The sequence below is a fragment of the Capricornis sumatraensis genome, chromosome 23, assembly GCF_032405125.1.
Source record: "Capricornis sumatraensis isolate serow.1 chromosome 23, serow.2, whole genome shotgun sequence".
NCBI classification, from domain to species: Eukaryota; Metazoa; Chordata; class Mammalia; order Artiodactyla; family Bovidae; genus Capricornis; species Capricornis sumatraensis.
Genome location: NC_091091.1, coordinates 9,431,506 through 9,457,292, shown reverse-complemented (window position 1 = coordinate 9,457,292; position 25,787 = coordinate 9,431,506).

Sequence of the window (25,787 nt, the reverse complement as noted above, 5' to 3'; positions counted from 1 at the left end):
TCCTTTGTATTTCTGTGTTGTCTGTTGTGATCTCTCCATTTTCATTTCTAATTTTATTGATTTGATTTTTCTCTCTTTGCTTCTTGATGAGTCTGGCTAATGGTTTGTCAATTTTATTTATCCTTTCAAAGAACCAGCTTTTGGCTTTGTTGATTTTTGCTATGGTCTCTTTTGTTTCTTTTGCATTTATTTCTGCCCTAATTTTCAAGATTTCTTTCCTTCTACTAACTCTGGGGTTCTCCAGTTCTTCCTTTTCTAGTTGCTTTAGGTGTAGAGTTAGGTTATTTATTTGACTTTTTTCTTGTTTCTTGAGGTATGCCTGTATTGCTATGAACTTTCCTCTTAGCACTGCTTTTATAGTGTCCCACAGGTTTTGGGTTGTTGTGTTTTCATTTTCATTAGTTTCTATGCATATTTTGATTTCTTCTGTGATTTGTTGGTTATTCAGAAGTGTGTCGTTCAACCTCCATATGTTGGAATTTTTAGTAGTTTTTCTCCTGTAATTGAGATCTAATCTTAATGCATTATGGTCAGAAAAAATGCTTGGAATGATTTCGATTTTCTTGAATTTTTCAAGTTTAGATTTATGGCCCAGGATGTGATCTATCCTGGAGAAGGTTCCATGAACACTTGAGAAAAAGGTGAAATTCATTGTTTTGGAGTGAAATGTCCTATAGATATCAATTAGGTCTAACTGGTCTAATGTATCATTTCAAGTTTGCATTTCTTTGTTAATTTTCTGTTTCGTTGATCTGTCCATAGGTGTGAGTGGGGTATTAAAGTCTCCCACTATTATTGTGTTATTGTTAATTTCCCCTTTCATACTTGTTAGCATTTGTCTTACATATTGTGGTGCTCCTATATTGGGTGCATATATATTTATAATTGTTATATCTTCTTCTTGGATTGATCCTTTGATCATTATGTAGTGGCCTTCTTTATCTCTTTTCACAGCTTTTGTTTTAAAGTCTATTTTATCGGATATGAGTATTGCCACTCCTGCTTTCTTTTGGTCTCTATTTGCGTGGAATATCTTTTTCCAGCCCTTCACTTTCAGTCTGTATGTGTCCCTTGTTTTGAGGTGGGTCTCTTGTAAGCAGCATACAGAGGGGTCTTGTTTTTGTATCCATTCGGCCAGTCTTTGCCTTTTGGTTGGGGCATTCAACCCATTTATGTTTAAGGTAATTATTGATAAGTATGATCCCGTTGCCATTTACTTTATTGTTTTGGGTTCGGGTTTATATACCCTTTTTGTGTTTCCTGTCTAGAGAATATCCTTTAGAATTTGTTGGAGAGCTGGTTTGGTGGTGCTGAATTCTCTCAGCTTTTGCTTGTCTGTAAAGCTTTTGATTTCTCCTTCGTATTTGAATGAGATCCTTGCTGGGTACAGTAATCTGGGCTGTAGGTTATTGTCTTTCATCACTTTAAGTATGTCTTGCCATTCCCTCCTGGCCTGAAGAGTTTCTATTGAAAGATCAGCTGTTCTCCTTATGGGAATCCCCTTGTGTGTTATTTGTTGTTTTTCCCTTGCTGCTTTTAATATTTGTTCTTTGTGTTTGATCTTTGTTAATTTGATTAATATGTGTCTTGGGGTGTTTCGCCTTGGGTTTATCCTATTTGGAACTCTGTGTTTCTTGGACTTGGGTGATTATTTCCTTCCCCATTTTAGGGAAGTTTTCAACTATTATCTCCTCAAGGATTTTCTCATGGTCTTTCTTTTTGTCTTCTTCTTCTGGGACTCCTATAATTCGAACGTTGGAGCGTTTCATATTGTCCTGAAGGCCTCTGAGATTGTCCTCATTTCTTTTAATTCGTTTTTCTTGTTTCCTCTCTGATTCATTTATTTCTACCATTCTATCTTCTATTTCACTAATCCTATCTTCTGCCTCCATTATTCTGCTATTTGTTGCCTCCAGAGTGTTTTTGATCTCATTTATTGCGTTATTCATTATATATTGACTCTTTTTTATTTCTTCTAGGTTCTTGTTAGACCTTTCTTGCATCTTCTCAATCCTTGTCTCTAGGCTGTTTATCTGTGATTCCATTTTGATTTCAAGATTTTGGATCATTTTCACTATCAATATTTGGAATTCTTTCTCAGGTAGATTCCCTATCTCTTCCTCTTTTGTTTGGTTTGGTGGGCAATTCTCCTGTTCCTTTACCTGCTGAGTATTCCTCTGTCTCTTCATCTTGTTTATATTGCTGCACTTGGGGTGGCCTTTTAATATTCTGGTAATTTGTGGAGTTCTCTTTATTATGGAGCTTCCTCACTGTGGGTGGGGTTGTATCAGTGGCTTGTCAAGGTTTCCTGGTTAGGGAGGCTTGTGTTGGAGTTCTGGTGGGTGGAGCTGGGTTTCCTCTCTCTGGAGTGCAGTGGAGTGACCAGTAATGGGTTATGAGATGTCAAAAGTTTTGGAGTAACTTTGAGCTGCCTGTATATTGAAGCTCAGGGGTGTGTTCCTGTGTTGCTGGAGAATTTGCATGGTATGTCTTGCTCTGGAACTTGTTGGCCCTTGGGTGGAGCTTGGTTTCAGTGTAGGTATGGAGGCGTTTGATATGCTCCTATTGCTTAATGTTCCCTGAATTCAGGAGTTCTCTGATGTTTTAAGGCTTTGGACTTAAGCCTCCTGCTTCTGGTTTTCAGTTTTATTTTTGCAGTAGCCTCTAGACCTCTCCCTCTATACAGCACCGATGATAAAACATCTAGGTTAAAGATGAAGAGTTTCTCCACATTGAGGGACACCCAGAGCAGTTCACTGTTTTTGAAGACAATGGTCTGCTTTTCTGGTTGCCTGATGTCCTCTGCCAGCCTTCAGAAGTTGTTTTGTGGAGTTTGCTCAGCGTTGAAATGTTCTTTTGAGGAATTTGTGAGGGAGAAAGTGGTCTTCCCGTCCTTTTCCTCTGCCATCTTAGGACCGCCCCCTGCAGCTCAAACTGATTCCAGTAGACCAAAGTTTGAACACACCAGTTTCCTCCAATGTAGGACAAAAGAAGCAAAGTGGAGAGTCAGCAGCAGCTCCGCATCCCTTTTCTGTTCTTTCTCGAAAGTGCCTAATTGCTAAATTTTTCTTCACAGCATTTGTATCATATGATATTTTCTTCAATTTGAGTGAGAATGTCTGTCTTCCTAGAGCCATGCTAATGGTTTATACCGTCATGTTTTCTAATTCTTGCTAACCAATTAGGTAAATGGTGGTATTTCAATGTTATTATTTTGGGTTTCTCTTATTAAGACTGAGATCACATTTTCCCACTTATTATTCATATATTTTTTCCATTTTAGTTAGTTGTGTGTCAATTTTTCTTAGGTTTTGTTTTATTAATGAAAATTTTAATTATTTTATTGACATAAATATTATATATATAAGTTGTATTAATTTCAGGTGTACAATGTGTTGATTTGATACTTGTATTATGAAATATTATAAAATGATCACCACAGTAAGTCTAGTTGACATCTGTTATCATACATAGTTATACAACTTTTTTCTTATAATTAAAACTTTTAAGATCTGTTCTCCTAGCAAGTCTTGAATATCCAATACAATATTATTAATAGTAAAATGTGATATGTGTATATACATATGTTTGCATGCGTGTGTGCATGCTCAGTCAATTCTAGCTATTTGTGACCCCATGGAGTCTGCTGGGCTCTTCCATGAATTCTCCAGGCAAAAATACTAGAGTGGGTTGCCATTTCCTCCTCTAGGGGATCTGCTTGAACCAGGGATCGAACCTACATCTCTTGCATTGGCAAGTGGATTCTTTATTGCTCAGCCATCTGGGAATTCCCATGTATATGTATATCACATTTTATTTATCCATTGATGGGCACAGGTTGCTTCTATATCTTGGCTGTTGTAAATAATGCTGCAATAAACATGGGGGTACAGATATATTTCCAAGTTAAAGTTTTCATTTTCTTTGGATAAATACACAGAAGTGGATTTTGCTGGATCATAGGGTAGTTTTATTTTTAATTTTCAAATATACTCTGTACTGTTTTCCATAGTGGCCCCATCTGTTAACATTCCCACCAATAGTACACATGGGTTCCCTTTTCATCCTTACCACACTTGTGGACTTTACTGCATATGTTTTCTTCTAGGCTTTTAAAGTTTCAGGTCTTGTGCTCAAGTATTTAATCCATTTTAAATCTAGTTTTGTTCCATAGTGTACAACAGTGGGCCGGTTTCACTCTTTTGCATGTCCTGTTTTCCCAATGCCATTCATTGAAGAGACTGTCCTTTCCCACTTATATATTTTTGGCTCCCTTGTTGTAAATGTAGGCACCATTTTATTTTTAGGCTCTGTGTTCTATTCCATTGATCTATGAGTCTGTTTTTATGCCGATACTATACTGTTTGATTACTATAACTTTGTATAGTTTGAAATCAGGAATATTTTTCTTAAGTTTTAGAAGTCTTTACATATTTGGTATATTGGCCCTTATTCAGCAATTTAATTAGTTAATTTTTTTCCCAGTTTGTCCCTTGTCTTTTGACTTTGCTTATAGTAGTTGTTTTCCACATTAACTTAAAATTTTATTAGCTGTATATTATTTATTATTTTTTTGTACCTGGATTTTGAGTAAAGAAAGTTTTCTCTGCCTCTAAGCCTTAAAGGAATTTACCCATATGATCTTCTCGTGCTTACCTGGCTTCATTATTTACATTTAGAAGAGTAATCCATTTGAATTTACCTTGGCGTATGGATCATACACCATTCTGTCTTTTCAAATGACTATCCAACTGTCCTAATACTAACTCAAGTCTGTCTTTTCTTCACTGATTTGAGATTCTGTCTTTATTGACTACTAAATCTTTAATGCACTTGGATATAAGGGCTTGGACTTCTAGATATTTGTCAAGAGTCTAAATTCCAGTACATTGCTTCCTTGGCATCCATTTTGTGTGGTCACGTGTCTTGCAGGGGCCATCAGCTGACATTAGCCCAGGCTGTGCATGCTCTAGATAATTACCCACAGAGTCTTAAGTAGATGTGAATTCCAGATATGACTTTCTCAGTGGTCCTTATGACAGAACAATGCCCCTCATCTTCCAGGGCACTCACAATTTGTGCCCCTTAGATAAGACCTTGTAGAGCTCACTGAAACCCTGGTCTTTTTGGGTTTTAATTAACCAATCTGGCCTTAGCCTTGGCATTCTTTTTTAATTTTTTTGGTCAAGTATCTTTCTGACATCTATGGAGTGATTGTATGATTTTTCTGTTTAACTCTATTAATATGATATTCCATATTCATAGAGCTTCTAATATTGAGCTCTTTTGCATTCTTGAAATAAAAATAATTTTGTAATGATGTACTTTTTAATAGATTATAGCATTATGTCCTCAAAATATTCAAGATTTCTGCAACAATATTTATAAATGAAATTGATTTGTTTTATGTGTATGTTTTCAGTATTTTCCTGGTTTTTAGTAACAATGTTATACTGAATTTATATAAAGATTTTGAAAATTTGAACCTATTTTTCCCTTTTTGTGCTTTAGACCATTTAAAATGTTTCAAGGATTACATAATAGTTTAATGTTTTATATAATGCTCTTGTGGAAAGATCTAGGCCTGATGGCTTTATTTTTATTTTATTTTTTAAAATTTATGGGAAGCTCTTTGACATTATTACTTCTGTGGAGATTGGTCTGTTTAAACTTTCAACTAATTTCCTAGGCAGTTATCAATTTTTTCTAAGTTATATTTATTTGATAGCATTGTACAAAACAGTCTCTCACGAGATTTAAAAACTTCCCTTTGGTTTTCCAATGTGTTTTTCATGTGCTCTTTCTCATATTTGTACTTCTCGCTCTTATCTTGGCTTCCCTGGTAGCTCAGCTGGTAAAGAATCCACCTGCAATGCGGGAGACCTGGGTTCGATCCCTGGGTTGGGAAGACCCCCTGGAGAAGGAAACAGCTACCTACTCCAGTATTCTGGCCTAGAGAAATCCAGGGACTGTATAGTCCATGGGGTCGCAAAGAGTTGGACACAACTGAGCAACTTTCACTTTCGTCCACTCTTATCATGTAATTGAATTTCCCCTTATCAGAGGCACCCTCCTTGATCACCTTATCTAACATAGCTCCCTCCCTCTTTTTCTCTTGTCTGTATTATTTCCTTCCCAGCAATTACTACCTTATGAAATTGGCCTATGGAATTGTTTGTCTTGTTTACTGTTGTGGCCTCGATACCTAGAAGATGGCCTGATTAATAACGTTTCTGAAATGAATGAGTAAGTGAAAGAGTGAATGCATCTTTTATGTGCCCAGAGATAGACATACGTTTTAGAAGAGAAGAGTACTACAATTTCTGGCCCATTTTTGGTGCCTTTCTCCCCAGGAAGAAATTATATAGCTCCTTAACCTGCTATAGAAGAGGAAGGTCAGTCTTTTGGTTAGGCCTTGATGTATCTTTGAAATTAAAGTTCTTTCCAAATACTAGGGTATTCACTGCAGATGGTAACTGCAGCCATGAAATTAAAAGACACTTACTCCAGGGAATGGCAAGCCTCTTCACTATTCTTGCCCTCAGAACCCCATGAACAGTATGAAAAGGCAAAATGATAGGATACCAAAAGAGGAACTCCCCAGGTCATTAGGTGCCCGATATGCTACTGGAGATCAGTGGAGAAATAACTCCAGAAAGAATGAAGGGATGGAGCCAAAGCAAAAACAATACCCAGTTGTGGATGGGACTGGTGACAGAAGCAATATCCGATGCTGTAAACAGCAATATTGCATAGGAACCTGGAATATCAGGTTCACGAATCAAGGCAAATTGGAAGTGGTCAAACAAGAGATGGCAAGGGTGAACGTCAACATTCTAGAAATCAGCAAACTAAAATGGACTGGAATGGGTGAATTTAACTCAGATGACCATTATATCTACTACTGCGGGCAGGAATCCCTCAGAAGAAATGGAGTAGCCATTATGGTCAACAAGAGAGTCCGAAATGCAGTACTTGGATGCAATCTCAAAAACGATAGAATGATCTCTGTTCGTCTCCAAGGCAAACCATTCAATATCACAGTTATCCAAGTCTATGCCCCAACCAGTAATGCTGAAGAAGCTGAAGTTGAACAGTTTTATGAAGACCTACAAGACCTTTTAGAAGTAACACCACCAAAAGATGTCCTTTTCATTATAGGGGACTGGAATGCAAAAGTAGGAAGTCAAGAAACACCTGGAGTAACAGGCAAATTTGGCCTTGGAATGCGGAATGAAGCAGGGCAAAGACTAATAGAGTTTTGCCAAGAAAATGCACTGGTCACAGCAAATACCCTCTTCCAACAACACAAGAGAAGACTCTACACATGGACATCACCAGATGGTCAACACCAAAATCAGATTGATTCTATTCTTTGCAGCCAAAGATGGAGAAGCTCTATACAGTCAACAAAAAGAAGACCAGGAGCTGACTGTGGCTCAGATCATGAACTCCTTATTGCCAAATTCAGACTTAAATTGAAGAAAGTAGGGAAAACCACTAGACCATTCAGGTATGACCTAAATCAAATCCCTTATGATTATACAGTGGAAGTGAGAAATAGATTTAAGGCCCTAGATCTGATAGATAGAGTGCCTGATGAACTATGGAATGAGGTTCATGACATTGTACAGGAGACAGGGATCAAGACCATTCCCATGGAAAAGAAATGCAAAAAAAGCAAAATGGCTGTCTGGGGAGGCCTTACAGATAGCTGTGAAAAGAAGAGAGGTGAAAAGCAAAGGAGAAAAGGAAAGATATAAGCATCTGAATGCAGAGTTCCAAAGAATAGCAAGAAGAGATAAGAAAGCCTTCTTCAGCGATCAATGCAAAGAAATAGAGGAAAACAACAGAATGGGAAAGACTAGAGATCTCTTCAAGAAAATTAGAGATACCAAGGGAACATTTTATGCAAAGGTGGGCTTGATAAAGGACAGAAATGGTCTGGACCTAACAGAAGCAGAAGATATTAAGAAGAGGTGGCAAGAATACACAGAAGAACTGTACAAAAAAGATCTTCACGACTAAGATAATCATGATGATGTGATCACTAATCTAGAGCCAGACATCCTGAAATGTCAAGTCAAGTGGGCCTCAGAAAGCATCACTAAGAACAAAGCTAGTGGAGGTGATGGAATTCCAGTTGAGCTGTTTCAAATCCTGAAAGATGATGCTGTGAAAGTGCTGCACTCAATATGCCAGCAAATTTGGAAAACTCAGCAGTGGCCACAGGACTGGAAAAGGTCAGTTTTCATTCCAATCCCAAAGAAAGGCAATGCCAAAGAATGCTCAAACTACCACACAATTGCACTCATCTCACACGCTAGCAATGTAATGCTCAAAATTCTCCAAGGCAGGCTTCAGCAATACGTGAACCGTGAACTTCCAGATGTTCAAGCTGCTTTTAGAAAAGGCAGAGGAACCAGAGATCAAATTGCCAACATCTGCTGCATCATCAAAAGAGCAAGAGAGTTCCAGAAAAATATCTATTTATGCTTTATTGTCTATGCCAAAGCCTTTGACTGTGTGGATCACAATCAACTGTGGAAAATTCTGAGAGAGATGGGAATACCAGACCACCTGACCTGCCTCTTGAGAAATCTTTACGCAGGTCAGGAAGCAACAGTTAGAACTGGACATGGAACAACAGACTGGTTCCAAATAGGAAAAGGAGTACGTCAAGGATGTATATTGTCACCCTGCTTATTTAACTTCTATGCAGAGTACATCATGAGAAACGCTGGACTGGAAGAAACACAAGCTGGAATCAAGATTGCTGGGAGAAATATCAATAACCTCAGATATGCAGATGACACCACCCTTATGGCAGAAAGTGAAGAGGAACTAAAAAGCCTCTTGATGAAAGTGAAAGAGGAGAGTAGAAAAGTTGGCTTAAAGCTCAACATTCAGAAAACGAAGATCATGGCATCCGGTCCCATCACTTCACGGAAAATAGATGGGGAAACAGTGGAACAGTGTCAGACTTTATTTTTTGGGGCTCCAAAATGACTGCAGATGGTGACTGCAGCCATGAAATTAAAAGACGCTTACTTCTTGGAAGAAAAGTTATGATCAACCTAGATAGTATATTCAAAAGCAGAGACATTACTTTGCCGACTAAGGTCCGTCTAGTCAAGGCTATGGTTTTTCCTGTGGTCATGTATGGATGTGAGAGTTGGACTGTGAAGAAGGCTGAGCGCCGAAGAATGGATGCTTTTGAAGTGTGGTGTTGGAGAAGACTCTTGAGAGTCCCTTGGACTGCAAGGAGATCCAGCCAGTCCATTCTGAAGGAGATCAGCCCTGGGATTTCTTTGGAAGGAATGATGCTAAAGCTGAAGCTCCAGTACTTTGGGCACCTCATGCGAAGAGTTGACTCATTGGAAAAGACTCTGATGCTGGGAGGGATTGGGGGCAGGAGGAGAAGGGGACGACAGAGGATGAGATGGTTGGATGGCATCACCAACTCAATGGACATGAGTTTGAGTAGACTCTGGGTGTTGGTGATGGACAGGGAGGCCTGGCTTGCAGTCCATGGGGTCACAAAGAGTCAGACATGACTGAGCAACTGAACTGAACTAAACTGATGTATCTTTGAAAGTAAAGTTCTTTCCAAATACAAGGGTATTCATTTCAAAGTGTAGTTACCTGGGACTGTGGATAATTCTGTGGACAAGCTAGGTAGGAGAGAAAATGGAATAAAGCAGTCAAGATCCTGGCAAACCTGGATGCTCACTTAGCTGCCCTAGATAATTTGTTTATGTATCTAGGCAGAGAGAACACGGTTGGTCAAGGGAACATTGGGGCTTTGGGTCCTAAACCCTAGAGACTAGGACAGGACCATATGTGAAGTGTAGGAACTCTAATACATACTTCCTGATAAGTCTACATCAGTGTTTATCAAACTTGAGTCATAAATTAACTGCAGTTAAAAGGAAAAAGAAATTTATTATGGATACCATAATTTTACTTAAAACCTATCAATAAAATATTGTTTAAATACTCAGAAACAAAATTAGGCATAGATTTGTTTTATTTATGGGGCTTCTGAGGTGGCCTTAGTGGTAAAGAACCCACTAACCAGTGCAGGTGATGCCAGAGACACGAGTTCAATCCCTGGGTCCAGAAGATCACCTGGAGTAGGAAATGGAAACCCTCTCCAGTGTTCTTGCCTGGAAATTTCCATGGACAGAGGAACCTTTTGGGTTACATTTCATGGGGCCATGAAGAATCAGACATGACTGAGTGACTGAGTTTCCCTCTATTTTCTCTCTCTTGTTTTATTTACCAATCTAAAAGCTAAACACATCAAAAATTTTTAAATGTACTGAAAAACCACACACTAGTAAGAATCAAATAACAACAGCTATTAAATGTTATTGTCTGATACTGTTTTGCTGAAATTGAATGCCGCTTGTAAAGTGGCGATGGTTCTGGCTGGTTTGGATGGGCTCTTTTGAGCCTTTCTGTGTCTGCTGTAGTGAACAGTGATGACTTCTAATCATCACTCTTCTCTGTTTGTTCTATGGCAAAGTTTGTATTTGAGTAAGTGCTGTGGCATCAGTTGGTCTTCACATGGCACAAAGCACCAATCACATTTAAGCTCATCTTCTTCTCTTAGTATCTGGTGACAAAGTAATGCCATTGTAGTAATATTTCCAGGAGTAGCGTGAACTATAGATTATAAGATGAACCTGTGAGCCATATGGTTTGGGTTTTAATCTCAAGGTCATTAGGTATCAGCTGTGCATTTGGGGGCAAGTTAGTAAGTGTTTTATGCTTTTTCTTTATCTCTAATAAGAGTGAATACTTTATCTCATGGCTGTTGTGAGGATGAATGAGGTATGTATGTTAAACACTTACCAGAGTGCCTCCTGTATAGCAAGCACTCAATATAGTCCTTTGAGGCTTGTGTAAATATTGTAAGACTTTGCTTGACATCAAAATGTGAAATATAAAATTCTTAAAGGTAATTATCGAACTCCTGGAAAGACCTCAGTTTGAAAGATACTGACCTATGGTACAAACAGACAAAATAGACATTTGGCTCATTTTTCTCCCTACAGCCTAATATGAGCTTTTAGGATTGCGGCTTCTACTCTTTCAAGGTTCACAGTATATTTAGAATACTAAAAGTAATACATTTGAAGTGATTAAAAAGTAATTACTGGTATAGATAAAGAGCACATTTCAGGGTGAAAAAAATACAGGTTCTTGTATTTATTCCAAGAGATTAGACAATCCTTCATACTTTGATAAATGAGTGCAATTTATTTTTTACTACTGACAAGAATGTAAGCCATAATAATAACACTTGTTGGGTAGAACACTGAGTTGAGTGAGGACTTGTGTGACACATTGTAAAGCAGTAAAGGGCATTTAACTTTCTGCAGGTAGGAGGTATTCACAACATTCAGCTAACGCCAAAGAAATACATCGTCAGTAGAACCTGGAAGGACTTAGCTTTGGGGTTGTATAAGCACACAGTCATTTTCTTGGGCTCCAAAATCACTGCAGATGGTGACTGCAGCCATGAAATTAAAAGACGCTTGCTCCTTGAAAGAAAATCTATGACCAACCTAGATAGCATATTAAAAAGCAGAAATATTACTTTGCTGAAAAAGAGTCCATCTAGTCAAAGCTATGGTTTTTCCAACAGTCATGTATGGATGTGAGAATTGGATCATAAAGAAAGCTGAGCACTGAAGAATTGATGCTTTTGAACTGTGGTGTTGGAGAAGACTCTTGAGAGTCCTTTGGACTGGAGGGAGATCAAACCAGTCCATCCTAAAGCAAATCAGTCCTGAATATTCATTGGAAGGACTGACGCTGAAGCTCCAATACTTTGGCCACGTGATGCAAAGAACTGAGTTCTTGGAAAAGACCCTGATGCTGGGAAAGATTGAAGGCAGGAGGAGAAGGGGACGGCAGAGGATGAGATGGTTGGATGTCATCACTGACTCGATGGACATGAGTTTGAGCGAGCTCTGAGAGTTGGTGATGGACAGGGAAGCCTGGTGTGCTGCAGTCCATGGGGTTGCAGAGTCGGACACGACTGAGGGACTGAACTGAACTGAACTGAAGCACACAGTCAAGGCAGTAAATGTTTCTACACAGATAACAACAGACTGCTCAGGGTGATCAGTTAGAATATAAAAACAATATGTATCTTTAGCTGGAGCCCAAACAACTGTGCACATTGAACACACTGGCAGAGAGTTCAGCACTGCAGTGCCTCATGGCCCACAGTTTGAGGCTCACCACTGCCCTCAGTGGTTCTCAGCCCTGTGGCTTTCACCATTGCTTTGAGGTTCTCAACCTTTTCCGTACATCAGAAATACCCAAGGAATACTTTCAAAATATACTGATGCCTTGAACCCACTGCTGACATTTTCCTTTTATTGCGGGGATAAGAGTCCCAGAGTCAGTGGGCTTTTAAGTATCCACCAGAGTCAATTCCTGGTGGTCTATTGGCTAAGACTCTGTGCTCCCAGTGGAGGGGGCCTGGGTTTCATCTCTGGTCAGGAAACTAGATCCCACATGCCACAACTAAAGATCCTGTATGAAGATCCAGTACCACCAAATAAATTAAATAAACAAATCTTAAAATCTCCCAGGTACTTTGAATGGGTAGCCAGAATTGAGATGCACTGTTAAAGATACAGGACTGTTACTACATTGTAAGAAGAATGAAGGAGCGATGGACTCGAGGGAGTTTGTGTCAATGGTAACAAGCAATATCTTGCAATTCACCTCATTTACACTTCTTCCAATACAATCCCATCTTTTAGTAATGGGGCACAATTTTAATTTTAATTTTATCCTTGAAGCTATCTAGGGGATCTGGAACTCCTCCTAGAAGCTAGAAGTGTCCACTAATGAATTTCTGATAGACCCTAGAAAACTCTGGAGAATTCAAGAGAGCACATATTGGCTGAGCTCCTAGGAACAAGGCATTGTACCAAGTGTGGAGATTAGGAAAAAAGCCACCAGAATAAGATGCTGGGGAGAAAGGATATTGATTACAGTATAGTTTTTAATTTTGAAAAATTGCAAAATAACCTGTCTTTCAGCAGAATAAATGGATTACTAACCTATGGTATTCCATACAAGGAGATGCTATAAAAATGTTAACATGTGTGAATGAGGGTGGCCTGTCTCAAGCTAATTTATCAAGATATGAGGAAAAATATGGTAACTTGCAGATCATATGTACTACATGTTAGTAGAATACCATTTAGATAGTTCTAAAATGTGCAAAAGAACAGTATATACTATTTTTGGATATATACAATGTGATAAATGAGAAAAAATAAGAGAAAAAAATTGGAATGATACTTCTGTGTGTAAGCTCTGAAAGCAGAGGGTTTTGTTTCATTTATTGATGTTCTTTCATTCCTAGACCAGTGCTTGGCATTTAGTAGTGCTTGAAAAATTTTTGTTGACTAGAACAGTGGGCAAAGGGGAAGGAAATGAAGTCAGGAATGAATTTACAAGGTCTTCAGCTATAAATGGTACTTTTCTTTCTTAGAAGGCATTCTACGAATAATAGCAAAACACAAATATTTGATAGAGCTTAAAGGTGGATACATGGTGTCCATTATGTTATTTTTTAAAATTTTTTTCTATATGCTTAAAATACTGCATTGATAATTTTGAAAACACCACAGATGCAGAACAGACAGGGATGAATATAATTGATGAGAATGGGGTGAGGGGGCTTCCCTGGTGGTCCAATGGCTAAGAATTCGCCTGCCTAGACAGAGGACACAGGTTCAGTCCCTGCTCCAGGAAGATACCACATGCCGCGGATCCACTAAGCCCATGTCACAGCTACTGAGCCAGGGCTCTAGAGCCCTCAAGCCTCAGCTACTGAAGTGCGCATGCCTGGAGCCTGTCTGTGCTCAGCAGCAAGAGAAGCCGCCACAATGAGGAGCCTGTGCACCACAACTAGGAAGTAGTCCCTGCTCTCTGCAACTAGAGAAAGCTCATGTGGCAGCAACAAAAATCCAGCACAGCCAAAAATAAACAAATAGATAAATCTAGAAAAAAAATTGGGTAAAAAAAGTGGGAGTTGAAAATGATTGAGATTTCAAATCTGGGTGACTGCAGAGTAGCAATGCCTCTCAGTTGCCATTGCTAAATGGAATGAAACAGAGGATGAAAGCACCACTTTGGGATATATAATCCTTAAAATTCAGGCTGCATTTCAGCTAGAGATGCCCCCAGACCTCCTGGAAATGTTCATTCTGATACTATCAGTTTTGAGAAGAAAAGTACCAGGATGTCATTTAAGGGTTTCACACTCAGCTTTTCCTGATGTACTTTCAGAGCAACACAATTAGAAGTTGAAAACTGCGGAAAGTTAGTGAAAAGCAGTATTAATGAAGGGACCTGCCATTGGGCTCAAAATTAATACCTGATCACCTTAAGTGCCAAGGGATAAAGGCCTTGGCATATGGAGGTGGTGAACTCTGGGGAAAGGGCGACTAGAAGGCAACAGAAAAGAATTTTGTTGGATCAAGATAAAATTGGCCTGCCAGGCTGGTTGCGCAAACAATACTAGGCCCCCACAGGCAGGTTTTGGGTTTAACTTCTCCCTATTTTTGCCCACCTCGTTCTCTCCAAGTGCGTAATTGGTTCGTGTGAGAACAGAAAGACCCCTAGTACTTAAATTATCTGGACTTGGTTCTTAGGACTTAAATAGCCTGGCTTTTCGCAGGAGAAAATGAAGACTGGGTGGGATGAAAACTCTTCAGTGGGAGTCAAAAGGCCTGGATTCTTGTCCTGGTCCTGTCATAAACCAGCTGGTAAGTTTTGGATAAGTTTCTTTGTGTCTCCCCAAGCATTTGGTCCTTGAAGTCTCTGAACTCTATGGCTGGTATTATAAGTAGATTTCCTCTTTAGTGCTCTTGTAGACTGATGGTAGCTATTTGGAGAAGTGTACAGAGGAGAATTGAGAGGTGGTGTGTGGGTCCAGTGGGAAATTGTGATCTCATTGCTTTGCACTAACATGTGCAGGGGCTAGATTGTGTGTGCTTGTGTTCAGTCATGTTTGACTCTTTGGACACCATGGACTGTCGCCCGCCAGGCTCCTCTGTCCATATAGGATTCTCCAGGCAAGAATACTACTAATGACACCTAGGAAGCCCTGGGGTCTAGATTAGTGATCAAATAATGGTCTTTGCTCTTCCTGATCTACAGAATTCTATTATTGAATCTTTTCAGGGAGAACATATGTGTGTGTGTGTGTATATCTATATCTATATAGTTTCCAGAAGGGGAAGAAAAACATTTCTTATCCAATTTCAACCTTCTTCCCCTCCAGCAAAATACACCACTGATTGATAATAGCCTCTCCTAGAGAGAGGAAGGGTGAATCTACATTTACTCTGTGGGATTTCTCTCTATGTTAAATCTACAGTGCCATCTACTGAAACAGGTAGGGAATAATATAAAGACTGTTAAAGCATTTTACAGTCAAAGGATGGGATGGCCGGATGGCATCACCGATGCAATTGACATGAACTTGGGCAAACTTAGGGAGACGGTGAGGGACAGGGAGACCGGGTGTGCTGCAGTCCGTGGGGTTGCAAAGAGTCAGACATGACTGGGCAACTGAACAACAAAAAAGCATTGCAAATGACAATGAAAGGAAATCTGCTTTTCATTTAAGACCATATATTTTAATCTCATAATTTAGCTGCAATTTCATTATAATATTTTGACAGGAGAACGTTTTTGAAAAACTCACAGCATTTTTAAATCCATGTAGACAATCATTAGTATGTTGTTGATACATGTTGAATCACCTGTTTCCTTTTCTTGAATTAGTTTTTTAAATCATAGGGTCGAAGATTAAAAACTCAAAACCCCGAAGTGTATTTCTAATGTCCTTGTGGCCACAGTAAGGTTTGTTTGAGTCTATTAGGTTTTGCTCCAAATTAGTATTGGCAGAACTGTCTACGCTAGTGTCATGAAAACAGTTTCATGATCCAGTAAATTTGGGAACTACTGTATGCTCAACCCCAATCTCACAGATTCACAAGATACATTATAATCATGGAGGTTTTCAGACACTCTAGAGGCCAAAAATTTATTTAACCTGTCGAATTCAGTGCTTCCTAAAATTAGTTCAAGCATTTCAAATATTAGACTTCATTAGTGGCTCAGTGGTAAAGAATTCTGCCAATGCAGGAGTTCAGTTCAGTTCAGTTCAGTCATTCAGTCGTGACCGACTCTTTGCGACCCCATGAATTACAGCACGCCAGGCCTCCCTGTCCATCACCAACTCCCAGAGTTCACTCAGACTCAGGTCCATCGAGTCCGTGATGCCATCCAGCCATCTCATCCTCTGTCGTCCCCTTCTCCTCCTGCCCCCAATCCCTCCCAGCATCAGAGTCTTTTCCAATGAGTCAGCTCTTCGCATGAGGTTTCAGCTTTAGCATCATTCCTTCCTAAGAAATCCCGGGGCTGATCTCCTTCAGAATGGACTGGTTGGATCTCCTTGCAGTCCAAGGGACTCTCAAGGGTCTTCTCCTACACCACAGTTCAAAAGCAGCAATTCTTCAGTGCTCAGCCTTCTTCACAGTCCAACTCTCACATCCATACATGACTACTGGAAAAACCATAGCCTTGCCTAGATGGACCTTAGTCGGCAAAGCAATGTCTCTGCTTTTGAATATGCTATCTAGGTTGGTCATAATCTTCCAAGGAGTAAGCGTCTTTTAATTTCATGGCTGCAGTCACCATCTGCAGTCATTTTGGAGCCCAAAAAAATAAAGTCTGACACTGTTTCCACTGTTTCCCCATTTATTTCCCATGAAGTGATGGGACCAGATGCCATGATCTTCGTTTTCTGAATGTTGAGCTTTAAGCCAACTTTTTCACTCTCCTCTTTCACTTTCATCAAGTGGCTTTTTAGTTCCTCTTCACTTTCTGCCATAAGGGTGGTGTCATCTGCATATCTGAGGTTATTAATATTTCTCCCGGCAATCTTGATTCCAGCTTGTAATTCTTCCAGCCCAGCATTTCTCATGATGTACTCTGCATAGAAGTTAAAGAAGCAGGGTGACAATATACAGCCTTGATGTACTCCTTTTCCTATTTGGAACCAGTCTGTTGTTCCATGTCCAGTTCTAACTGTTGCTTCCTGACCTGCATACAGATTTCTCAAGAGGCAGGTCAGCTGGTCTGGTATTCCCATCTCTTTCAGAATTTTCCACAGTTGATTGTGATCCACACAGTCAAAGGCTTTGGCATAGTCAATAAAGCAGAAAGAGATGTTTTTCTGGAACTCTCTTGCTTTTTCCATGATCCAGCGCATGTTGGCAATTTGATCTCTGGTTCCTCTGCCCCAGTGCAGGAGACTTGGGTTTAATCCCAGATTGGGAAGATCCCCTGGAGAAGGAAAACGGCAACCCACTCCAGTATTCTTGCCTGGGAAATCTCATGGACAGAGGAGCTTGGGAGGCCACAGTCTATGGGATCACAAAAGAGTCTGACATGATTTAGTAACTAGATGGCAATGATTTCAAATATTGGTCTTTCATATGCCAGACATGGTGTTGGGTACTTCACATATGTTAACTGCTTTATGCTTCATTACAGTCATTTGATTCTAAATCGTTGAAATGGTTTGTGGAGCAAACCAAATGAAACGTGTGGAGCGTATGATTAGAACGTGGCAGTGTTAGCCTGCTTCCTCAGAAGCTGCTGTTTCTAACTGTATCACAGGATCTCTCAACAAGGCCTTTCAGGTACCAAATAGCTGAGGACAGAATCTTCTGCTTGACAAGGGGGTGGGAGTCACAAGAGCCCTACTTTTAGTTGGCTTTTCCCTGGGGTGGAGACTCTTTCAAAGCCTACTATTGTAGAAGCAGCTGATTCTCTTCTCCAGGAGGTAAGAGACCCTGGCCTGCTGAGCTAGCTTGTGTTTCTGTGTTATCCCTCAGAACCTTCACCGTCTGCTTCCACAGCTGCCCTTATTTGGAGAATACCCAGAGAATAACAGTGTCCCTAGGGGATTCTTAATTTGCGTGAGATGTTTTGCCTCTAGTCTCTTTCCACGTCTGTACTAGGCACTGGTTTTGTTAGCCGTGAAAGCAGAGTTTCTAGTCTAATTCTCTGAGATTCAAAGTCAGTTCCCTGAAGAGATCATAGCTTTTTGTACCTTTCTAGTAAAGAACAGCTATTAAAGAACAGGTAACTTCAGAAGGTCACTTGTCAAGAAACTATTTTTAGGGAGACTATTTTGGGTACTTTCGGTAGGAAAGTTGGATGAGAGCAGGCCTTTAGGACAGAGGACCGGAAAAGATGGGCTCTTTAAAACCCAGCTGAAACTCTTGCTTTCTGTGTGATTCTCGGTTTCCTCAGGTGTTGAAAGGAAGTGAATATACCTAGTACTTGAGGCTGAATTCAGTACAGATGAGATCCTGAAGATCTGCATTCTCCCACTCCAAGTTGTTGTAAGTCTATAAAATCCAGCAAAGACAATGTGGAAAACAGTTGCCAAGGTTTATTAATACGGTGAAGGAAACTTGCATGTCTGACCCATGATGCAGAAACTATTTGGGATTCCCTCACCTCTTCAAATGGTAGATTTAAAGGAAAGTGAATTTTAACAGTTTGATCTGGAGAGAGGCAGCCAGGATGGTGAAATAGGGAGACCCTGAACTCGCCTCCTCCCATGGGTACACCAAAATTACAACTACTTGCCGAGCAACCATCTATGAGAATGACCTGAAGACTAGCAGAAAAGATTTTTCCACAACTAGACACACAGAACGGAATCACAATGAGACAGGTAGGAGGGATGGAGACACGGTATGGTCAGGACACACTCCCCGGGGTTGCTGCCCCCCAGACAGGAGGAGTGTGACAATTGTGGAAGTCCTCCTCCTCAAGGAATGAGGGGTCCAAGTCCCCCATCAGACTCCGCACCCTGGGAGTCCCGCACCGGGAAGGCAAGTTCCCAGGATGTCTGGATTTGAAACAAACATCAGGGCTTATGTTTGGGAGAGCCAGAGAGTTATAGGAAATAGACTCTACTCTTAGAGGGTACGAGCGAAATCTCAGACTCTTGAAGTCCAGGTAGAGAGGCAGTAGATTGAAAGAAACCAGGGTCAGACCCACTTGCTGATCCAGGAGGCAACAGGGACCGCCCCTGGGGATGGAGATGCTAGTGGCAGGCCTACTTGGAAGCTCATTCTACCATAATAGCATTGATTCCAGCAAGCAGTATTTTAGAATTCTCTCTTTAGACTATTAACCCTAGAAGTCCAGTCCCAGCTTCCAGAAGACTGACGTCAGTTCCTTGTCTCCCCATGCCCGGGTCATACAGCCAACCATGCAGGAAACCTACCTTTATTTCCAGCAGTCCTGCAGCCGCTGTGCAAGGCTCAGCCATGCAACCAACCAGACTGGAAGCCATCCTTGCCTTGTACACCCAGAGGAGTCAGCCCACTGCAACAGAAAGGCTCACGCAGCCCACATAGAGGGCACACCTACATCACGCAGCTCTGGTGGCCATAGCGGACAAAGCTACTGAGCCACATAGGACATCTATATGAGGCCACTTGTCCCCAGCTGGGAAATATAACCAGCCTACTACCTAACACAGAGACACAGAATTGGGCAAAATGAGGACATAGAGAAATATATTTCTGATAAAGGAATAAGACATAATCTCAGACAAAGAACTAAAAAGTAGAGCTATTCTATCCAATACAGAGTTAAAGGTTATGATCATAAAGATGCTAACTGACGCAGTAGAAAAATGGATGAACATTGAGAATCTCAACAAGGAGATGCTATAAAGAACCAAAGTAGAGGGTTCCCTGGTACCTCAGATGGTAAAGAATCTCATCTACCTGCAATGTGGGAGACCCAGGTTCAGTCTCTGAGTTGGGAAGATACCCTGGAGAAGGGAATGGGTACCCACTCCAGTATTTTTGCCTGGAGGATTCCGAGCACAGAAGAGTCTGGCAGGCTTAAGTCCACGGAGTCAAAAAGAGTCACACATGACTGAGTGACAAACACTAAACAGAGCAGACGAATATAATGACTGAAATAAAAATTACAGTGGAAGGAATCAACGATAGATTAGATGATAGATCAGTGAACTGGAAGGCAGAGTTGGGGGAATCATCCAAGCTGAAAAGGAAAAAAGAACTTTAAAAAATTACTATAGTCTGAGACTGCTTGGACAACATTGAGTGTACTAACACTGGCATTTTAGGAATCCCAGAAAGAGAAGAGAGTAAGTGGTATTTCTTTTTATTTGAAGAAATAATAGCGGAAAATTTCCCTTATCTGGGAAAAGAAATAGACATCCAGGTCCAGGAAATACAGACAGTCCCAAACAAGGTGAAGCTAAAGAAGTCCACATCAAGACACATTATAATTTTAAAAATTAATTTATTTATTTTAATTGGAGTGTAATTACATTATAATATTGTGATGGTTTTTGCCATCAGTTCAGTTCAGTCTCTCAGTCATGTCTGACTCTCTGTGACCCCATGAACTGCAGTACACCAGGCCTCCCTGTCCATCACCAACTGTCCCTGTCCAAACCATGGGTTTGAAGTCCACCCAAACCCATGTCCATTAAGTCAGTGATGCCATCCAACCATTTCATCCTCTGTTGTCCCCTTCTCCTCCTGCCCTCAATCTTTCCCAGCATCAGGGTCTTTTCAAATGAGTTAGCTCTTCACATAAGGTGGCCGAAGTGTTGGAGTTTCAGCTTCATCAGTCCTACCAATGAATACCCAGGACTGATCTCCCTTAGGATGGACTGGTTGTATCTCTTTGCAGTCCATGTGAAGTGAAAGTGAAGTCGCTCAGTCATGTCCGACTCTTAGCAACCCCATGGACTGCAGCCCGCCAGGCTCCTCCGTACATGGGATTTTCCAGGCAAGAGTAGTGGAGTGGGGTGCCATTGCCTTCAATCAGCCGTGTGTCCCCCCAATCCTGAAACCTCCCACCACCCTCCCCACCCTATCTCTCTAGGTTGTCCCAGAGCACCAGTTTTGGGTGCCCTGCTTCATGCATCGAATTTGCACTGGTCATCTGTTTTATATATGGTAGTGTACATGTTTCAGTGTGATGCTCTCAAACCATCCCACCCTCAGTTTCTCCCACTGAGTCCAAAAGTCTGTTCTTTACATCTGTGTCTCATTTGCTGCCTTACATGTAAGACTGTCAGTACTGTCTTTTTAAATTCCATATATATGTGAAACGGCAAAAGTTAGAGATAAACAGAGAATCTTAAAAGCAGCAAGAGGAAAGCAACTAGTTACACACAAGGGAAGTCCCGTAAGTCATGTGTGACTCTTTGCAACCCCGTGGACTTAAGCCTGCCAGACTCTTGCTGACTTTTCAGCAGAAGCATTGCAGGCCAAAAGGGAGTGGCATGATATATTCAAGGTGATGAAATGAGAAAAACCTATAATCAAGAATATTTAGCAAGACTAGCATTCAGAGACAAGATAAAGAATTCAGACAAGCCAAAGCTAAAAGAGTTCAGAACCACTAAACAAGCTTTACAAGAAATGCTAACATGACTTCTCTAAGTGGAAAAGAAAAGGCCACAAGTAGAAATATAAAAATTATGAAAGGAAAAATCTCACTGGTAAAGCAAACATACGCTGAAGATAGCGGATCCACCACTTATGAAGATAGCAGGATGTTAAAAAGACACAAGTAGCAAAATCATCTGCATCTATAAGAAGTAGTTAACAGATATACAAATCGAAAGTAGAAAATGTGGTTGAGGAAGGAATTAAAATGCAGGGTAGCTATAGTGCATATGAATTAGATCAGTTTAAAATAGTTATATGTAGGTTGTTACATATGGACCTCATGGTAACCACAAACCAAAAACCCATAATAGATACACAAATGAAAAAGAGAAAGGACTCCAAACATAACACTAAAGATAGGCATCAAATCCTAAGGGAAAGGAGTAAAAGAAGAAAGAACAACCAGAACTATAAAAACAACCAGAAAACAAGCTACAAAATGGCAATGTGCTTAAAACTCCAGAGATTCAAGGGCAAACCTGCCAGAGGTCTAGTTGCCTGAGAAATCCAGGTGCCTGTGGCGAGAGAAAACTGACCCTTGCGGCTCAGCTCATCTGCAAAACTACTCTTGGTTCTGGGGAAATCATTTAAACATCACAACCTGCGCTTGATGGGGAAGGAGTTCAGTCTGTTAGGGGGTTGTGGGCATCTTCTTCCTGGAGAGATGAGAGCAGCTGCAAGGGCGGGGTTACAGAATGTCTCAGGGTGTGGGGGTCCTCAGCTTGGCTTCTAGCCTAGCTTCCTGCAGAACAACTCTTTGTCCTTGGAGGAGGGGAGCTGTAACACGAGATTTAATCTAACAGAGTGGTTGTGTCAGTTTGGAGTGGATGAAAAGCAGCTGCCAGGTATTTTGCTTTTACAAGAGCCCAGTAATAAGCCCAGAGCTGATTCTTCATTTGCAGTTCTTATTAGTGAAAGATGGAGGCAGGACGGTCAGATGCTTTAGCACTGATTTTTAAGATGGAGGAAAGGCCTTGAGCCAAAGAATGCTGGCAACTTCTAGAAGCTGGAGAAGATAAGGAAACACATTTCCCTTTGGTTTCCGGAAGGAATACAGTCTTGCCAACACCTTGATTTTAGCTGGTGAGATCCATCTTGAACATCTGATTATACTGGTAAAATACTAAATTTGAGTTTGTTTTAAGCTATTAAATTATAGAAGCACTCGGAAACGAAACATATCCTGAGTTTGGCCCTTCTCTAGGGATTTTTCTCAACATGTTACATTTTATGTTTCAAAAGTGCTTTTGAATCAGTTCTTTCTTTTTTAAAAAATATGTGCTTGGCTGTGCTGGGTATTAGTTGTGGCTTGCAAAAGCTTGGTTGTAGCATGTGGGATCTAGTTTCCTGACCAGGGATGAAACCTGGGGCCCCCTGCCTTGAGAACATGGAGTGTTAGCCATTGGACCATCAAGAAGTCCTCAGTTAATTCTTTCTTATCCAGTCTCACACTTTTGCCCCTGGGTCAAGCACACTTAGAATCGAACCCCAGGGTCTGCTTGTACCTACGAGGTGATTCTTGCTATCCATTCTGGGGATATACTTTCTTTTCTCTCTTATTGAGCCCAGCATGGTCCAAACTGAATTATGCTGGATTTAACCCTATCTATCATCCTGGCAGTTAGGAGAGGAGGTGGGACCATCACTTTGGGAGTTACCTGTTGGAGTAGGAAGGAGCAGCCTTGGTAGTGTCTTCTCACACAGGAGAAGTACTAATTCTAATGGTGGATGGCACCTCTGGAAACTCTTGGGGGAAGATCTATGGAGTGAAATCCTTGAGGGAATTCCACTCAGATGTCTCCATCCCACGTTTCTAGGGTCCCGTGCTTTCCCAACCAGAGCCTTGGCTTTAGCGTAACTGACATATTTTGGCTGAGTCTTGAAATGTGAGTAACTATAAATCCAAGGGCAGCACTGCAAGAGTCAGACAAGTTATATACTGTGCACAGTAGACAATCAGCATTAATGAAATAAACAGGAATCGAGTGCACACCCTCCGATACTTCCGAGAGTAATATGTGGACTGGAATAAAAGATGAGAACAGGTGCTAGAGCCACCGATGATGTGTTGTTTCTTACTGAAATATCTTTGGAGTTCTGCAACATTGTGAACTTCTAAACATGCTCTTCAGCTGTGTTTGCTTTTCTCCTGCAGGAAATAAGCTTCCAAAGAGGCCCTCTGCTTCTCTCAGTCAGCCAGCAACCACCACACCTGTTTCACATTACTACTCTGTGACGCACTAGAACAACTTGGTAACTAACTCAAGAGACGAATTCTCTTGTCTTTGTAGGAATCATTCCCCAATATCTTTCAAATACCTGAGTCATTGTATGGCCAAGAGCTTTTCCTTCCCACAGAGCATTTTCCAGATTAGCACCGGTGAAATCTTCAGCAGCTGGACTGCCCCCTGCGCCAGGAACTATCTGTGCCCTGCAGTCTCTTCAGAATGGACTCATCCCTGGCATTCGGTTAGTGAGTGAGCCAGTCCCGACCCTGTAATACTGCCTGTTTTCTTGGACCACTTCTGGTATCACCTGTGTCATCCAGGAAGCAGATGCCAAGATGAGATTACACATCCAAGAGATTTATTGGGGAAAATACGCAGTTAGGGAAGGGAACAGAAGCAGGTTAGAAAGCCTATAGGCTGTGGTGCAGACCTGGCATTTGTAAGAGGAGAGAGGGAGGGAATGATTGCATAGGAAACTCCCCAGACCACAGTGCAGTCCTGGGAAAGTCTTGGTTAGGCTGATAAGGAATCTCTGAGCAAAGTCTGATTGATAGAGGAATCCTGTGCTGGGCGATGATGGCCCAGTTCTAATATCTCTGCTGTGCTCATTGTCTGGGAGCAGCCTGGGGTAAGTGCAGCCTTGTCATGAATGACATGGTAGATCCAACCATGCTTCCTGTTCTCTTAAAGAAGGTCTGAGTGGTGGCCTTCCGTGGCTATGACAGTGCTCAGAGTTTGAAATTTGTTTGTGCCACTTATTTGCTCTTTGGTTATTCATTTCTCTACTGCTGCTGTTGCTGCTGCTAAGTCGCTTCAGTCGTGTCCGACTCTGTGCGACCCCATAGACGGCAGCCCACCAGGCTCCCCCATCCCTGGGATTCTCCAGGCAAGAACACTGGAGTGGGTTGCCATTTCCTTCTCCAATGCAGGAAAGTGAAAAGTGAAAGTGAAGTCGCTCAGTCATGTCCAACTCCTAGCGACTCCATGGACTGCAGCCTTCCCGGCTCCTCTGTCCATGGGATTTTCCAGGCAAGAGTACTGGAGTGGGGTGCCATTGCCTTCTCCGATTCATTTCTCTAAGCCCTAGTTATCACATCTGAAGTTGTGAGGTTTACAGTAAACACAGGCAAGCTGTGAGGTTTAAAGGCTTGATACATATGAAATGCATAGAAGACAGATTTTCACATGGAATAATCAATTATAGGAGACAAAATTAGAATTGGTGACTCTGGAACCTATTCTCTTCTTTGAGTCTACTTATTGCTCTTGTGAATATTGTAGGGTGTCCACTCTAGTCTTCTTTAGTTATTTTACAAATACTAAAAGTATCCTAGGCACAATATAGAGTGTTGCTGACTCTTGTAGTACTATCTTAGGATTTGTGCAGCTCAGGTGTGAATTCTCTGAAATCATCAACTTGAACTGTGTGGCTACCACACAGGGTCCCTTTCTAGTTCTTACCTAGTTCTTACCTGTGGTGTTTATACCCTGGAGAAGGAAATGACAAACCCACTCCAGTACTCTTGCCTGGAGAATCCCATGGAGGGAAGGGCCTGGTCTGCTACAGTCCATGGGGTCGCAAAGAGTCGGACATGACTGGTGGTGTTTATATGGTAGAGAAGAATCTCATTTGTGCACATCAACATCTCAAGTAGTTTTTCCCAGGAACTTGAAGTTTAAAGCTGTTCCTATCTCCTCATACTGTGCAACACCAAATTCGTTCACATATATTTTCTTTCTTTCTTTCTTTCTTTCTTTGGCTGTGCCAGGTCTTCAGTCTTTAGTTGCAGCATGCAAGATCTAGGTCCATGACCAGGGATAGAACCCAGGCCCCATGCATTGGAAGTTCAGAGTCTCAGCCAGTGGGCCATCAGGGAAACCCTATTCCTCAAATGTTTATTGAGTATAGTCAGTGGTCAGGCATGAAGATGAAATATTAGTAAGATGACTGAAATACTCAGAAACTTTAGTCTCCAGGCAA